Here is a 17,878-nt window from a genome sequence, read left to right as displayed (position 1 = left end):
CTTTAAAAAAAAACCTTTTAAAAAATTGACGCTCAGTGACTAGGTACCTTTGGCAACCATCTGTACAAGATTAAAATATTTAATGGCAAATGGATCAGGTAAGAGTTGTCACTAATGAATGCCTCCTGTTAAAGCTGGACACTGATTTAGGGATTTATAAGTTGTGTTTCCTGCGCGCATATATATATATATATATATATATATATATATATATACACACACACACACACCAGTCTATGTGTATGATACAAGCTGGATATTTCCAAGTTACTGTGTGAAAGCATCATTTGGCACTGAAACATGTCAGTTTAGTCTGACTTTGTTTCTGTCCTTTCTTAAAAAGATGCTACATTTATTTTTGATGCTGTTAGTCATGAATCCTTTTGAGACTTTTCCATTCTATTCTGCATTGCTGTGACAGCTTAATTCTATAAGTTTTATTCTCTTAAGTCTGTATGCATTGTGTGTAGCAGTGAACTGAAATGCAAAGGCTAACAGTTGTGGACTGTTTGAGGTCGTTCACAGAACAGAGTTTTCACAAAATAAAATATTGGGATGCCTAGCCCTAAAGGTAATGTATACTTTGTCTAATGCTAATTAGGATTTAGTTTCTCTGTTGGACAACCTGAAGATACGCATAGAGTGATAGACTTGTCAACTTGATGGAGATTTGTCCCTCAGGCAGTTGTGCAAATTGTTCCACTGTTCTTGCTTTATGTACAACATTACATTCTGGATGAATCAAAATGGCAGTGTGGCAGGGTCAGGTGGACTAAGTGGCCACTGCTTCCAGGCTGATCCTGTTGAACAAGATACCCAGTGAACCACCTTTTTTTTTATTGGCCATGAAGTTTTCTGGGTAAACCCAAATTAAACTGTGATGGTGACTGACCCATCATAGTTTTATGAAGATAAAATTGGAGGTGGGGTGGGGTGGGACATACAGCTCCAGGAACAAAAGGTGGGATACAAGTGTGATAAATCACACTTATGTCTGTCTACTTCATAAGAGGAAAAAACGATTTCCATTTTGCTTGTAAGTAATGTGGAAAGAATGGAAAGATAAATTCAGTGCAGGTTCTAAAGTTGTTAGTGCCATACGTATGTTCTCCGTGGTATGGAGAAGAAGAAATATAAGAGATGGTCTCATCTTTGATTAGAGCTCTTAAGCCTTCATCTAAAATCTTGCAACTGCAGTTACTGCTCATAAGTTGTTTTTTCTCTGCAAACACCAAATAACTTGCAGGGCTTTGGGGAGGAATTTAAGTCTTCCTGTTTCGCATTTCAAGAACCCAGCACATCACCATGCAAAAATTAGAGTGCTATGTAACATAGCAATTAGAAAATCATTGGTGGTGCTCTTATGTTCTAATGATGCAAACCTAATTGTGTAGTGCTAAAAGGAGGAAAGGTTAAATACCATCATTTAACTTGAATCAAATGGTAGCTTCATGCAGCTCTTTCTGTGTGGCAAGGTTTAACCTTGTGCCTGTAAGCCAGCTGTTCTCATGGAGAAGGGTTCACCATTATATTTTCAGAATTTCCTCTGGATCAACTCAGCCGGGCATCCAGGAGATAGATGTATATGTTTTAGATTAATCATATCTTTAGCCTCTATTTCACAATCTACATTGGATTTGCTAGTAGCCTGAATGCTGCAGCCAACTGACTACCAAACCAGTGTATTATTCAGCCACCATCTTATTTTGTTTCCATAAAGACCATGGCTTTAGTAGTGCTAAAATTTGCCCAGTTAGTCTTGATAGAGGCTCTCTATTAAGGGCAGCTGGTAAAAATTGTAGACTTACAATTATAGTCTACAGATTTAAAAGCATGCTGTGTTTCCTGCCTAAATTTAGAGGTCCTCTTTTTTTCACCGCATCGCCTGTCTCATCTGTTCTTAGTATTTCACTAGGTGGGGGGGGGAGAGAGAATCCTGGCAAAACCATGGTAAAATAACCCCTCCTTTACCTATCACCAACTTGGTTGTCTCTCAGGGATCAAGTTAAGGCATTCTTATTTTCTGAGGTATTTTAACAGTTTGTACTTAAAAATAGTGTTGGTAAGTGACTTTGCAGCTTTGATTGCTATTTTAATTGTATGGAGTATAATCCAACTATAGTATACGGAAAGTACACTTGTCAAAATTTGGATTTCAGTCCATTGAATTCAGTGATTTGGTTGGTTCCTCCCCCCCCAATAATGTGCTATAGGTTGCTTTTTAATAGGTTGTTTAAAAGATCATTTGCAAATTGACCTGGGACATACATTATGAAAGGTGTAATTTAAGTTCCATTAAAAAAAATATGGCTGAAATCCTATACCCACTTCACTTAGGGGTAAGACCCATTGAAGTCTATGCTGCTCTATCTTGAGTGGGCATTCTGTAGTTTGCACTGTGTGTTTTCTCTGAGAAATAACAATATTGTTTTCATATAACAATTTCAGCTTTTTTATATAACAATTTCAGCTTTTAGCAAACTTCTTAAGCCTTGCTCTGTTCTCAGGCTGAGGCAGTGCTTTCCAAGGTTTTCCTGCTTGGAACCCAATCATCTCTTCTCCCACGTACAAACATCAAAACACTCCAGTTACTTCAGAGAGGGGTTAGAGTGTTGAGGAGTGGGTGCAAACTTTAATGCCTAGTTCTGATTCTGCATTTTGCTCCTACAATTCATTAATAAAATCCTGGTTTTCTGTTTTTTTTCTGTTGAGCTTTATTGAAGCTAGTTACGTAGGAATTTGTAATGTTGACATGGAAAATAACGTGCTGTATCTAAGGAAGCAAGGACTTTTTGTGTCATACTTGGGAATGGCAGAGATCCCCCTAAACTTCTGTTCCAGGGTTGTACTGCCTTGCTTTTAACTCCTTTTCTGGTTTGGATTTGGATTAATTAACAGCTTTGCACTAAAGCTTTATATTTGGTGGTAACTATTTTCAAGTGCCCTATTCTAGATAGCACAGTACTATCTTTGTGTATTTTCTAAAAGACTACACTGTAGTGCATTTTTTCCCCTTAGACAAGTTCTTTGAACACATTATATTAGAGTATACTGTAGATGGTATGCTGGAAAACCAGACCTCATTACTATATATATATATATATATATATATATATACACCAAACAGTACAGCATCTTACAATAGACACATTTATCTTTCTTTGGTGTGATACTTATTTCCGTTTCACTACAATATTACTCAAGGTTTTTAAAAAATGAAACGTGCAAATTTTTCACTACTGATAGCTGTTTATTCATGTAAAGTGTTAGTTGTTTTTACAGAAAGCAAACTTTAAAAAGCTATTATACATGTTAAAAAAAAAAATTGAAGTGGCAAGGAGCTTAGTTTGCTCTGGAATGTGTTGCATTAACTTTGTAGTCCAAACCTATGCAATTACTTAGAAGTATGTCTCACTGAGTTCAGTGGGATTTGCTTTCACTAAGTAGGCATAGAATTGCACCCTTAGAACATATAAATTGTGCCTTCCTGTAATGCGAGCACAAGTCCTTATTGAAATACAAGGTGGGAGGAGTGCTATCACAGCAACCTGGATTTAGCAGGTGCACAAATTCCTATAGTGCAATAATACAAAGGCTGTTAAAGTGGCTTCTCCAGTTGAAGAATCTGCAGCCAGTATGAACAATATATTTTATTATTCACTGACCATATACTCTTATGGCTTCTTCGTTTGCAACATTGTTCTGTGGACATGTCCTATGTGGAGTGAGGCAACCTTATTTCTCACTGATCAGACAGGTTATTTATTACAATTATTTATATCCTGCCTTTCAGTGTACAAATTACTCAAATGCAGCTTACTTGAATTACGGTAGATTTAAACAAGCAATTCTAACATTGCAAAAAGGCATCAGGGTACTTGGTGGGCAGCTCAAACAAACTCTTGGGTGGGTGGGTGGCTTTGCTTGCATCTCTGTCCTAGGTTGTTTGATTTTTTTGCCACAGTACAGTTCTCTTCTCTGTGATTTCTGCAAAGAATTAATGCGCCCCAATTCAGCAAGATACAAGTAATCCACATACCTGCTTAAACACCTGTGTGTGTGCAACATGCATATACAGCTTAAGAATGAATGTGTTGAACATTAAAGAATACATGCTTGTGCACATATAAATCTACTAATCATTCAGCAATTTATAATGCAAACTAGTTTAAACATTCATTGCCGATACTAAAAAAGTTTGTGCATTCTGCTTAGCCTTTGTTTGGACAAATGGTTTATATATCCAGCAGAGATACGAAATACTTATTTGGCAATCAAATAATTATTTAGTAGATGCCTTGTATGATCTAGCTGAGATTCCTGCCGGGGTGCCAACTCGAATAAAATATTTGGGGCACCCAGGTAAGCCCCACCTTGCAAAATTTTGAAGACATCTGAAGGCAGCCCTGTTTAAGGAAGTTTTTAATGTTTTGATGTTTTATTGTGTTTTTAATATTCTGTTGGGAACCACCTAGAGGGGCTGGGGAAACCCAGACACATGGGCATGGTATAAATTATTACTGTTATTGTTATTATTAATCAATCTCATGACATGGCACGCACACACACCATTTGAATTCCAATGCCCATCAACTTGGGGGGTGGCCCCCTCAAATATTTTATTGGGGGGTAGCGAAGGGACTTCAGCCCCTAGTACTTGGGCCTCTATGATTCCTTCAGTGCAAGGAGCTGAGCTAGATGACCCTCGAGGGCACAGCTGTCAACTGTCAACCTTTTCTTGCGAGGAATCCTATTCGGAATAAGGGAATTTCCCTTTAATAAAATGGAAACGTTGACAGCTATGCTCGGGGGTCCCTTCGGGCTCTACAATTCTGTGAGCAATGGGGTACACACAGGTCCCGCTTCCTATCGCCCATTACATAACTTAAACAGTAGGGAGGGATAGATAACAATTCTGTCAGCCGTTTGCTGACCGTCGCCCTCCCAGGTTTGGGGGCCCGGCAGCGGCGGCGCGTGTCTGTGCTGTGAGAGGCAACGCGCCCTGTCAGACGGCGTGGAAGTAATCTCGCCGCCTGAGGAGGGCACAGCAGCGCGCGCGCGCAGCGTCTGGGAAGGAGGCAGCTGGGTGGGGTGAGGGCACCTTCCACGCGCTCATCCCTTTTCTCCCGCCTCCTCGTCTCTCAGGCAGGGGCGGGCGCGGGCGCGCGCCGAGCTCGTTCTGGTCGGAAATAGGGAGCGCGCGCGAGCTTGCCTTGCCTTGCCTTGCCTTGCCTGGGCGAGCTCTCCTCTCCAAGCTCGCTGGACCTGAGGGAGGAGAGAGCGAGCCCCCTGAGGAGAAAGAGACGCGCGCTATCTCTCTCTCTCTCTCTCTCTCCGGCCCCCCGCCTACGACTAACTGTGAGTCCTGAGCTTCATATATATGGAGCGGCGATATATATATATATATATATTATGGTGTCTTGAGGTGGGGTGTCTTAGCAGCGGGGCGCTCGGTAGCAACAGGGCGGGAGGGGCGGTGGGTGCGGGGTGGCTGCCTGTCACCCACCAGCGCGGGCCCCCGCGCCCAGCCAGCCCAGCCCAGGCGCTGAGGCGACGCCGAGCTCGTCTTCCGCCGCAGCTCCCCAGGGCAACTGGCCGCCGCTGTTTGCGGGGATAGCCTGGCTGGGAGCCACCCTCCTGCGCCCTGCTTAACCGGGCAGGAGAGAGAGAGAGAGAGAGAGAGGAGGGACGAGCCCCGCTGCTGGCAAACAACCCATAAAAGAACCCCCTCGCCGTTGTCTTCCGCGCCCTGACCCCGCCAGAAAGCGGAGGGATCAGGGGAATTATATAACGGCCGTGGTCCGCAATGGGGTCACCCAGGGAAACGCGAGCAGGCGGCGAGGGGATGTCCCCGTGGGCGAGCCGGGCCGAAGAAGTCGCCATGTGTAGAGGGATGTGCCCTAGCTGACGCCCAGCCAGGCATCCGGGTGGCTCCAGGTCCTCCGCGCGAGGGCTGAGGGGACTCCCGGGAGCCCCTTGGGCATTGAACCTCCAAGACTCTCTCCATCGAGGCGGGGGGGGGGGGTGGAGAGGCGGGATTCCCCTCCCCCCCCGGGCCAGCGTTTCTTTGATGTGCGATGGCAGAGGTGGCTCTTTCTCTCGCCGTGTGGGTGTGCCTCCGCCGTGCATCTCCACGGCGGGGGACAGCCAGGCTCATTGTAGCAGCAGCAGCAGCAGCAGCAGCCCACCCTCCTCTGGCGGCCACGATGGGTGTCTGGTAGGAGTTGTGGGGCTGGGTTTGCTTGCTGGGGTTGGGTGGGGGAGAGACCTTTGTGTGCTACAGGTGTGGGCCGACCCCTCCTATCACCATAGGAGCCAACTTCTAGGGGCCCCATGACATATTTGAGGTGCCCGCCCGCCCCCCACCAAAGTTGATGGGCAATGCCATCCAAATTTTGTGCGTGCACCACGTCTTGCGATCGATTGTGTGGGGCGGGGCTTACCTTTCCACCACCTTATTCAAATTGGAGCCCCTGGCTGTCACCATCCCTCCATCCAGAGTTTGGAGCGGCGATCGTTTGCTGGTAGCCTGGATTGGGGAGTGTCTGCTGCCCCCAGCTCCTCTGCCCTGGGGCTGGGAAGGTCGGGCTGCTTGGGAAGGAGTGGCGGAGGCCAAGACCTGCCCTCCTGCCGTGCTTTCTTTCGCGGCGTGTAGCTCAGCCTCTCCCACCCAGGCGGAGGTAGACAACAGTCGCCATTTCAGGCCCGCTGAAGGGGGCAACAGGCTGCCTGCTTTCCCGAGCTCTCTCTCTCTCTCTCTCTCTCCCAGCCAGCCAGCCAGCCAGCCCCCAGTCGCCGCCAGAGGCTCCACTGCGCGCGCCAGGCGGAAACCCGCCTGATTTGGGCCAGGCTCCTTGCAGCCTGTGCAACTGTCTGCGTGGGGGAAAGGAGCTGTCTATGCTGAAGCAAGCCAACGCAGCTGAGGATTAGGGTTTTAAGAGGCCCGCTCGTCTTTCCTTCCTCCTCCATCTGTGCCACGCAGATTTGATGAGTCTCGGTTTGGAGAAGGGGCGCTTTGGGGAGAAAAGCTCTTTCACAATCAAGGGGTAAATGATCCACTTTGCGAAGCAGGGTTTACTTCGCTCCAAAAGAACGCATTGCCATATACAGAAATGACTAGCCAGGTGGTAGCCTGAGCGGAGTGTATATCAACTGTGTTTTTCCAGAAAATGCAATCTCATAAATGGGTCATTCAATTATTATTACTTCATCTCGCGTTCATGATCTGTCTCCTCTGCATTTCGCTCTTGAATATGTGGACATGGGTGCATGTGTATGATATCTAATGGAATGTAACGGAATAGCTATATGTTTTAATAACAGGGAAAGAAGCAAACTAAGGTGCAAAAGAATGTCAGCATTCTTGTAAATTAGGGTTGTTTACAAAGCCAACTGGGATTAAAGCAAGTGGTGTGTAAACAACTGGACTTGATATGTGAAACAGGAATATCCATAGGGGGTGCTGAGGTGACTTACTGTGCTACTTTCACCATCTTTGACACTCATTAGAAAATGTCCATGAATGCAAGCAATGCAGCGAATCTCCTAGCTACAAGTGTCAATTAACTTGGTTTTGGTCTGCTAATTTTCGGGGGAGCTGTGCAAAGTTTTGGTTCAGTGTAGAAAAAGCATGTCAACCTGAGCTCAGATTCCTGTGGCTTAGTTAACAATACACTGCTGTTGTTATATTGATTATACAGTGAAACAACTGTTTTCTTTGCTATGTTCATTCTAGGAATAACACAAATGCTTCAAGTGCAGGCTATCACCAGTAGAAGATTGAGTATGTTGTCAGTTATAGCCAGGACCTAAAAGAGAGAGAGAGAAAGAGCAATTGGTTCAGAGCACCCAAGGGGTGGTTTGAACTTGTTGGTCTTGGACAGTAGACTCCCGTCCTGCAGGATAAGTAGTTCTTAAAGCTGGAGGGAGCTTCAGTTTTAAGTTTGTGGAATGACACAGGTCAGGTGCTCAAAAGGTGGAGGCGATGTATAAAAATTCCGTCAGGTGCACCTAAAGTAGTAGTTTGGATTGCCAACCCGTATGTGAAGCCTACATCTACGGACGTAGTAACTGAGTTTGGCTTGTTATTCAGTTTGGTTTCCTTCAACTACAGTATTGTTTATTTGTTTGCCACTTTGTGATTAAACATAGTCTAATCTGCATCCTACACATGCTCTGAAATGATACATTTTATGAAGATGTCTGTACTCATTCTGAGGTCAGAGGTCTGTTTCTAGGAAACTTCAGAGACTGAAACTTGCAATCCTGTATGCACACACTTGCCTGAAAGTAAGACCCATTGAATTTGAATAGATATGTACTAAAACTTCACTGTGAAAGAAACATGTTATACTTTCATCTTTTTGTGAGCATTTTACACATAACAGAAATAAGTAGCATGTTACTTAATATTAGTAAGGTGAGTAAAATCACACCCATCACTTTTTATTTCATATCTTTAAAGGGGCATAGGTTAAAGGGGCATAGATTTGAATAATGTTTTAAATGCTATTGGTATGATACAAGTGAGAGCTGCAACAAAATGTTGCAGTATAGAGTACACCTGCTCACTACTCCAGTCAATTATGTCCTCCACAATATTCCTGTTCTCCTTACATCCAGATATGTGTGGTTTCTCCAACAGTCAGGCAACATTCCCTAGCCACAGCACTGCTCAGACTTCAATGCACTTCTGCAAACTTTGGATGTTTCACTGTTTCTGCTGATATCTTTCTCTTCTGTATGGATGGTGCTGTTTTAGTTGTTTAGGCAGTGGCACCAGCTTTGAACATTAGAAAGAGAGAGACTATGCCCCCCCCCAAATATCTATTTTCCCAAAACTTGCTAGGAAATTAATTTGTAGCTGTGATTGCTATATGCAACCCAAATGAGTGATTTATCTGTGTTCATGGTGTTAGTACCTATAGATTGCTATCGATGCAAGCTATTTTACAGAGCAATTCATTCATCATTGTTGAAATAGTCCTTTTTAAAGCACACTATACAAATTGCAAAACGCCAGTTAAAAAAACATCCTGGGTGGAATTCAACATGGCACTTTTCCAGTTGTTCTGTCTGCACAAGCATTTCGGCTTGCCAAAATGGTATGATCCTCCATCTTCTCCCCCTGCATGCTGGTTCTCCCACGCACCCACCCCCGGCCAATTTTTTTTTGGGGGGGGAGGAGAGAAGGGAAGCCCCATTGCACAAGTGGAAGTCCTCACGCACAGCTTCTGCTGACGGTGCTGTTAGATGCATGTATAATTTCTGACCTATGACATAACACTAATCTCTGTAACAGGTACTAATTATCATAATCGGACAACTGAACCATATAAATCAACTGCTGGTTGATGTAAAATATCTAGGACCAAAACCATATTTGTTGCTGGTTAGCTTGCTGCCATCAGGGCCTGTGTGCAGAGTGAGATGTCACTCAACAAGTAGTGTGATCAAGTACAAAGATGGACTTACTGTTAAGCAGCATGAAGCAGCCTCTTCAGGCAGTCGATTCCAGAGGGGCTCCATCTTCCCTTCCAAGTGTCATTTTTTAAAGAAATGAGTGGGGAGAGATGTCATGTGTGACACCCTGCTCCACATATGACAGTATCTGAGGATGGCACTGCAGGAGGGATGTAATCATGCAACAAAACTTGATCCACAGCCTTACCTGTACAGGGGCTTCTTTTGAATTAGCTGTTCCTTCTGTATGCTGAAAGGATTTCAGAGTTACTTTAGTTTGCGGGGGGCACATCCCTTTTGGCTCCAGAATCTAAGTGAAATGGAAGCTGTTTCACATCTGAGAGCTTGTTATGCAACACTGGAGCACATACGGAACTTTGGCTCCCAGCCACTGATTGTGAGGAAGCTAAAGCTCTTGTATTGTATTATTATTTATAAACGGATAAAACGTTCCCAATGCAAATGATGCTTAAATCGGTGCAGGTGTTACCAGTGCAGTGAACTCTATTGCATGGTCATGTATATGAATTCTTAATAATCAACTAGGTAGCCTTTATTTTTCTAACCATACATGTAACAGGAGGAAAGGAACTGATATGGTATAAACTTTTAGCTTTCTTGTTGGTATACAAAATTTAAACCACAACTCAATAGATGTGATTTCATTTTATTTAGCCCATGAAGCTTTAATCTGAGACTGAGTATAAATTTTAGGACCACCAATTATATATATATTTTTAAAAAGACTGGTTAGGACTATTAAGCAGCTCAATTAAATATTCAGCAGAGCAAATCAATAGTAAATAAATCCATACTGAATATCCACTGATGGGCCATTTCTGTAATTGCTCCAAATCACTCTGTGAATTACCATATTATAGTCCTCATATTTTTGTTTTGTCAACCTGCCAGATATCTGTTTGGAGGGAGTGCAAGGAGGCTTTTAAGAGACATTAGGAAGGATGGCAGTAGGCTTTACTTTAGTTTTATTCTGCTCTGCGAATACAATTTAAAAAACCCCAGCTGAAATCCATACAGAAAAGTGTGTTTTTCAGCAGTGTAAGCTGTGGGAATAATGTAGGAGGTCATATGTACTATGCATTGAATTATTTGCTTTTCCCTTCTTGAGTGGGCAGGCAGTATTCAAAAAATTCAGCACATGTAATATAAATAACTCTAATTTAAATTTTGTCAAGTATACTATCTAAAGTCACTTTGTTTATATGTTTAGAAAATGCGGATAAATACAAACTCACTTCATCAATTACACTTCAATACATTATTTTGCAAGACTAACATGATGTCCCACGTGCTTCATAATACTCTTATATGTTGATCAGTAGGCGTAGTTTCAGGCTAGCTGTACTGCTTTCTTCAGAGGCACTGAAGACTGGCTGAGCTTTTCAGTTATTTACCTCAATAGAAAACTGAAAGGGGAAAAAGTGAACAAAGGAGGTCTGTTTTGCCTGTCCCACTTGCTGGGCTGTTGTCTTTGCCCTTTTCAGTGAAGGAGGGGGTAGAGCTGGGTCAGAGTTGAAGAACACTGAAAAAGAATTCAAGTCTCATGTCTAAATGTGAATGATAGCTTAGTTTGAGTGCAGAGTGCATTTATTGAATTGAAATTTTCGTATCTGCTGGAGCTTTACGTGACAGATGGTGATGAACCAACACATAGGAGGATAGATAGAAATGTGTTCAGCCTCTGATTAAGATATGCAATAAAAATCTAGTTATTTGACAAGGTTATAAAAAATATTGTAGGTAGTGAGACATTCAAATGTGATTTAAGGCCAAGGCCTTGGATCCATCACACAATCAAATTTACTTGTCTGGCTAAATTGTTTCGCCTACACTCTTCTTATCTTCTTCTGCCTTTCCCATGTGATTGTGCGTTGAGTACAGAGACCTATTAATCTTGATAATCAATGAATTAATAATGGGGAGCTTATTTTGCATTTTTTTGTTTGATGTTTGACTTGGATGACTTGACACCTAAGAACATGTGAGATGGAAATATGGTGCTTTTCTGTTCATAGTTTAAAGCAGTAAACACAATGATTACTTAAAAAAAACCTATTCATCAAGAAAATATAAATCCTCGAATTGTACACTTTTCTGTCAACACTCGAACATTTTTTTGTGTGGTTGTTTTTGATGCACAAGGCATGTTTTGGTCAAAACATTTTGGATGTGACAAGAGAATCTCAGTACAGGATTGGGTAGCTTTTCAAATGACCCCAGAAGTGAATTAGCAATTTAAATTGTCAATTTAACAAGCTATAATTAAGTTGGGACAACTTGTAGCTCTTCTAAGGGGCTTAGAACCCATGCAGGAGGGCTATAAATTTGAAGCCTGAGGGTTTTTTCTTAGCTCTCATTATGTGATGTTTCAGCTGGAAAATCCTGGCACTCCCGCTGGTATATGTGCTAGGAGGATAAGAGCTGATATCTTTAAATATTTATTTATTAAATTAATTAAAATGTCCTAGAGATAGCTTGTGAAGGATCTGTATAAATAGCCTGCAGAATTCACCTTGCTATATGTATTCCACCCCTTCATTAACTTTCTGTTCTAGATGTTTTATACCTAGCGGTGAGCCTAAAAACTGCTGTGGGCACATGAATATCCTTTGTGCCAAAAAATGTCAACCCAGAAGTTTACATCCTCTTATAGGGTCCCACTCATTTACTCACTCACCCTATCTGTCTGATGGTAATGGGATGGACATTACAGAGCACTGGAGATACAAAATATAAATATATTTACCTGATTAATGAATGTTAAATGAAATGAATGAAATAAAAATTATTTCCCCCAGTACTTTCATGTTGTTTGCTGGAACACTGGAGACAAGGGGTAGATTTATAGAGAATTTAGATAAAGTGTTGTTTAAATAACTTCATAAATGAAAGGGCAATATTTTATTTTATTTTATGCAAGGCAAACATTCAGAAAAATTGCGTGAAATATATACTTTGGTCAACTCACCCCTCCACAGTCTCCTCCTTGCTGTGGCTACATCTTTTCATATGCTAAAAAAATGTTACTGTAGACCTCTGTTAAATAAAGCTTACTTCTTAGTTAAATTTTGAACCTCCGCTTAATGTATAATATCAGTCTTCAGTTCAGTTTTAAAACCTATAGTGTATGTTTGGAAGCATGCACATTGAGGAAGGCATGGATATACTGTACTGAGTTGGATCTCTGCATTCTTAGAGGGGCTCAAACTCTACATTCTGTGTCTGATCCACACTTGTCCTCAGAGCACTCAGTTAAACTATGGAGTTCACCACCACAAAATGTAGCAATGACCACCCACCTGGACAGCTTTAAAAGAGAATTCCAAGATAAATTATTGGAAGAGAAAGCTGTCATGGTGGCTACTTGTCATGATACGTATAAGCTACTGCAAGGATTAGAGGCACTATGCCCCTGAACACCTTCAGCAGCATCATAGAATCATAGAGTTGAAAGGGACCATGAGAATCCAACTACCCTGCAATGCTTTCTTCTGCTGGTGTTCCCATGGCTTGCTTGTGATCTTTCTATAGTGGACTGGATAGGCCAGCAGGGGTGGCCAGCAGGGTTGCCTTACGTTCTTATGGACCCAATCTCCTATGATTCTTCTATGAAGGAGATTTGATGTTTGAAGTGCTGCCGAGAGCTACGTAAACACCGTGGTTGGTATCCAGCATTCCCCTTCCACGTGCAGAACAGAACTTTCCTCTCTTCTGTTTTCCCCTGCAGCCTCCTGTGCACCCTCAAAATCATCTCCAGGGGGTTGGGAGAATCTCTAGAAGAATCTTGGGATGTCAAGTGAGAGGAGAGGTAGCGGAAGTCCCCTTGTGTGAACAGAGTTCCGTTCACAGAACACTGGACACAACTCTCTCTTCCTGCTGCTGTTTTCCATTCTTCTGTGGCTCTGTTTGCCGCTGCATGGATGTCCTATTGCGCCCTGCATGCCACCCCAGTTCCCCATGATGTTAGCTACGGAGAGCATTTGTTAGAGCCTTATTTCTAGAAGCGCTTTGATCTCTGTACAATTTATTCCACTGTTGTTGCAATCTGTTGAGCTGCCTTTGATTTTTGAGGGGGGGAATCCATAAAACGTAGCTCAGCAGTAAACTTTGTCATACTGAAAATGCTGCTACTAGCCAAGCATAGCATATGCTGCTTTACCGTAAAATTCAGAAGCAACAAAATGACTAATCCCCAAACAGGATAGTGCATGGATAGTGTCAGCTGATGCTACTTTGTGTTTGCAAAGATGCCACTGTGTGCACAGATGCTACAGTGAAAGCATTCCTTCTACTAGCCACTATTCAGCACCTCCACAATTTTGCACCCCTGAATTATAAAGGCTTGCGTATGGAGAGCCCTAGTAGTTAGATTCGTGTACACTTGGAAATGTGCTTGCTTGGTATACATGAAGTATTTTGTTATAAAGTAAATGACAGGGACAGAGCAGAACTCTATAGCTAGAATACTGGCCACATGCAGGCTCAACTCAGAACTCAGTCACCCTAAATATTTGTTTAAAGGTAAAGGTAAAGGACCCCTGACAGTTAAGTCCAGTCGCAGATGACTCTGGGGTTGTGGTGCTCATCTCGCTTTACAAGCCGAGGGAGCCAGAGTTTGTCCGCAGATAGCAGAGCACAGAAACACCATTTACCTTCCTGCTGGAGCAGTACCTATTTATCTACTTGCACTTGTGCTTTTGAACTGCTAGGTTGGCAGGAGCTGGGACCGAGCTCAACCCATTGCTGGGATTCAAACCACTGACCTTCTGATTGGCAAGCCCAAGAGGCTCAGTGGTTTAGACCACAGCGCCACCCTGAATATTTGTTTACCCCTCTTCAAATCAAAGTAAGGCTGAAATCCTAATTGCATTTATTAGGGAGGAAGTTCCTTTGAACATAACTGGGATTCCAGGTAAATGTGAAAAGTATTGCACTGTAACTTGGTTTTACTTGCATTTTCATAGAATCTGCTGTGCCACTTAACAAAAGTAATGATAGAAGGTGAATCCTGATCAGGATGATGGGGAAGGTGCTGTTTCTATTTGCTGCAAATATCCCCTGGGAGTATTTTTTGGCATAAAAATAGCACAGGGTAAAGGTTAACTGTCCCCTTTACATTCTGCAGTCCTGTCTGAATCGGGGCCCTCATGTCTGCTTAAGAGTGGTAGATCTTAAACATTCTATTTTAAAAATGGTATTAACACAATGTATAGTTTGGACCTTCAAGTGTAGAAACAAACTCCGGCTTTCCCAACAGTTTCAGCATAGCAACTGTAGACCAGCTATTAAATCACCATGTTGCCAACAACTTCTAGAGCTCCATATCTAGGCCAGGTCTGTACCATTCCCCCCCAATGGGTGACAACTTCTAGAGCATATCTATAGTATAATGCTGAATCGGGATGTGTGCAAAGACAGTGCTTGAAAGAAACCAACTACTTTTGCTCCTAAAACAAATCATAATCTCTAACAAGCCTTACACTCAAAGGAAGAGGGTGAAATGGACTGGAATTTGTGGCTATGTTACTGCAACCTTTTATTTCACAGCTCACTTAATTCTGATACTCTCTCGTCCTATTAGAGAATTAAGTAAAAGAAATGACCTTTCCACATTTCTACAAAGCAAGTGTAGCGTGTCTAAGTGGATCTTTCTGAGTTTTCTGCCTAAGTAGGACAAAACTGAAGTTTCATTCATCAAAAGGTTAAGAACCTAAAGTGCTACAACTACATCAAGAAGCAAGGGGGAAATTATTTGAATTGCACAAAATATTATAGCTGTATGAGTTTGTTCGGGTAATTATTATCATTTCCGTGGAAGATAGATTGGCTAGCATAAAACAATACTGTGCTATAAACAAGTAGGATTAACAGTTTCAGATCCAGGACTCACATTGCTGAATCAATCTGAAACAGTGGCATACAATTTAAAATTTTTCCTCCTGTGTATACCTCCTATCCCTGCCATTTTTCTTCGGTATGTCATCTCCTGTACTTACCTACATTGCAAGCAATCTCTTCTTCCTAAGGAACCCTGGGAATTGTAGTTATGTGTCTATGGGTTGGGAGAAATGGAGATCTATAACAAAACTTTCTAGGCAGGTGTACCTAGGGTGGCTCACTGGAAGGACAGATCGTGAAGCTGAGGCTTCAATACTTTGGCCACCTCATGAGAAGAGAAGACTCCCTGGAAAAGACCCTGATGTTGGGAAAGATGGAGGGCACAAGGAGAAGGGGACGACAGAGGACAAGATGGTTGGACAGTGTTCTCGAAGCTACAAACATGAGTCTGACCAAACTGCGGGAGGCAGTGGAAGACAGGAGTGCCTGGCATGCTCTGGTCCATGGGGTCATGAAGAGTCGGACATGACTAAACGACTAAACAACAACAACAACCTAGGGTGTGGCAAAACTGGCCCCAACCAGAGGCATGGGCCTGAGGCATGTGTGCAGAAAATCCCTTATAAGACTTTGGAGTGATTGACATATAGGTGTGTGGCAACGTGTCACCGCTGTCACAATGATCTCAGAAGTGGGAGAAGCTTCTTGTCCTTCTTGCACCGCAGCACAAAGGCATTCAATTTGTTTCACCCTTCCTTTGGACCCTCACTCCGGACGTTTTGAGTACTTGGGTAACATAGGTAAAGGTAAAGGGACCCCTGACCATTAGGTCCAGTCGTGACCGACTCTGGGGTTGCGGCGCTCATCTCGCTTTATTGGCCGAGGGAGCTAGCATACAGCTTCCGGGTCATGTGGCCAGCATGACTAAGCCGCTTCTGGTGAACCAGAGCAGCGCACGGAAGCGCCGTTTACCTTCCCGCCGGAGGGGTACCTATTTATCTACTTGCACTTTGACGTGCTTTCGAAGTGCTAGGTTGGCAGGAGCAGGGACTGAGCAACGGGAGCTCACCCTGTCGTGGGGATTCGAACCGCCAACCATCTGATCGGCAAGTCCTAGGCTCAGTGATTTAACCCACAGCGCCACCCGCGTCCACTTGGGTAACATAAAATGTAGCAATTTCGAATTGGCTCTTGTGGTAAAGTGTTGTTGTTTTTTCTGGAAGGGGCACAGGGGACCCTTGGTATGCCTCTTTTTCTAGGATTTGCCCTTAACAACAGAATCTTATGAATTCTTAGAGGAGCTATTACAGTTAGTATGGAAGTAGTAGCCTTGTAGTGTAGAGATACAGCCTCTCTTTCTTTCCTTGCCCTCAACTTTCTTTCTTTCCTTCTTCTTTTTTCAAAAAAGCAAGTGTTGTGACACTGAACTTGGGTTACTGAGCTCATTGGGGTCCTGAATCTCTATTTAAAGGCTTTAAACAGTCAGTAAGCTGCAGAATTAAAGTTTTGTTTCTAGTTGCGCCTTGGACCAAAACCCATGGCATACCAACCACAGCTTATTCTTTTATTAACACCAACAGGGGCAGGGACAGACTGTGTGAGACTTCCTGAATCAATTGGTGTACAGGTAGCTCACTGTTTTCACTTAAGCAATTGCAGCTTTGCCTGGATCGTGGTGGGAAAATAGATAAATAAATGGAGAGGGGTTGGGGAACGACGACCCACCATTCACTATTCCCCACTCCCCATTTATTTATTTCCCACCCACCGACCTGTGCATCCAGTGGACTTTCCTTGCTCACTGGGCTGTGGGAAGCAAGGAAGCTCTCAGAGCCCTTGCGCCCCTTTCCCACCTCACTGAGCTTTGAGAAGGTGGCATTAGGGCTCTGGAACCATCCTTAGAGTCAGACAGCCAGTGTGGTGTAGTGGTTAAGAGCGGTAGTCTCGTAATCTGGGGAACCGGGTTCGCTTCCCGGCTCTTCTACATGCAGCTGCTGGGTGACCTTAGGCTAGTCACACTTCTCTGAAGTCTCTCAGCCCCACTCACCTCACAGAGTGTTTGTTGTGGGGGAGGAAGGGAAAGGAGAATGTTAGCCACTTTGAGACTCCTTCGGGTAGTGATAAAGCGGGATATCAAATCCAAACTCTTCTTATTCTTCCTCATGCCACCTTCCCAGAGTGCAGTAAGCAGCCCTCCAGTGTGTGTGTGTGTGTGTGTGTGTGTGTGTGTAAGTTCCAGGGGTTCCTAGCTTTACACAATTTCACATTTACATGTGGACCCCTGGAAACGAACCTTCGTGTAAGCTGCAAGTTACCTGTAATTACTATTTATTTACTTTTAATTTCCCATCTTGCCTAATTTTCTGATGAGACACAAGGAGACTAAGAAATCAATAATGGAACAAGAAAAGACAGACAACATCCCCCAAATTAAACCCAATCTGAGGTCATTATCAGAGTGAGGCTGGGATTTGCATTACAAGATGCATAACTTGGAAAGGCAGAGATCCTCATTGAAATAGTAGATAATGGGATTTGAGGAAAACCTATTTTGTTT

At 43.2% G+C, this 17,878-nt stretch overlaps 1 protein-coding gene across 16 annotated transcripts in view; it reads left to right on the top strand.

Annotated features, from left to right (window-relative positions):
• The first annotated feature begins 5,197 nt into the window (after positions 1–5,197).
• NRCAM (neuronal cell adhesion molecule) overlaps positions 5,198–17,878 on the top strand; it is a 132,068-nt gene continuing 119,387 nt past the window's right edge. For 15 of the 16 annotated variants that reach the window (XR_013843188.1, XM_079994076.1, XM_079994079.1 and 12 more), the window contains exon 1: positions 5,198–5,358. The gene's annotated coding sequence lies outside the window, so the exon portion shown is untranslated. Of the gene's footprint in view, positions 5,359–6,198; positions 6,218–17,878 lie in introns of those variants that run through there. The other variant, XM_079994080.1, reaches the window with a different exon arrangement.

The sequence above is a fragment of the Podarcis cretensis genome (assembly GCF_951804945.1).
Source record: "Podarcis cretensis genome assembly, chromosome: 10".
NCBI lineage: Eukaryota > Metazoa > Chordata > Lepidosauria > Squamata > Lacertidae > Podarcis > Podarcis cretensis.
Note: the sequence above shows the minus strand (reverse complement) of the source record. Positions and strands in the feature narration are given on the sequence as shown.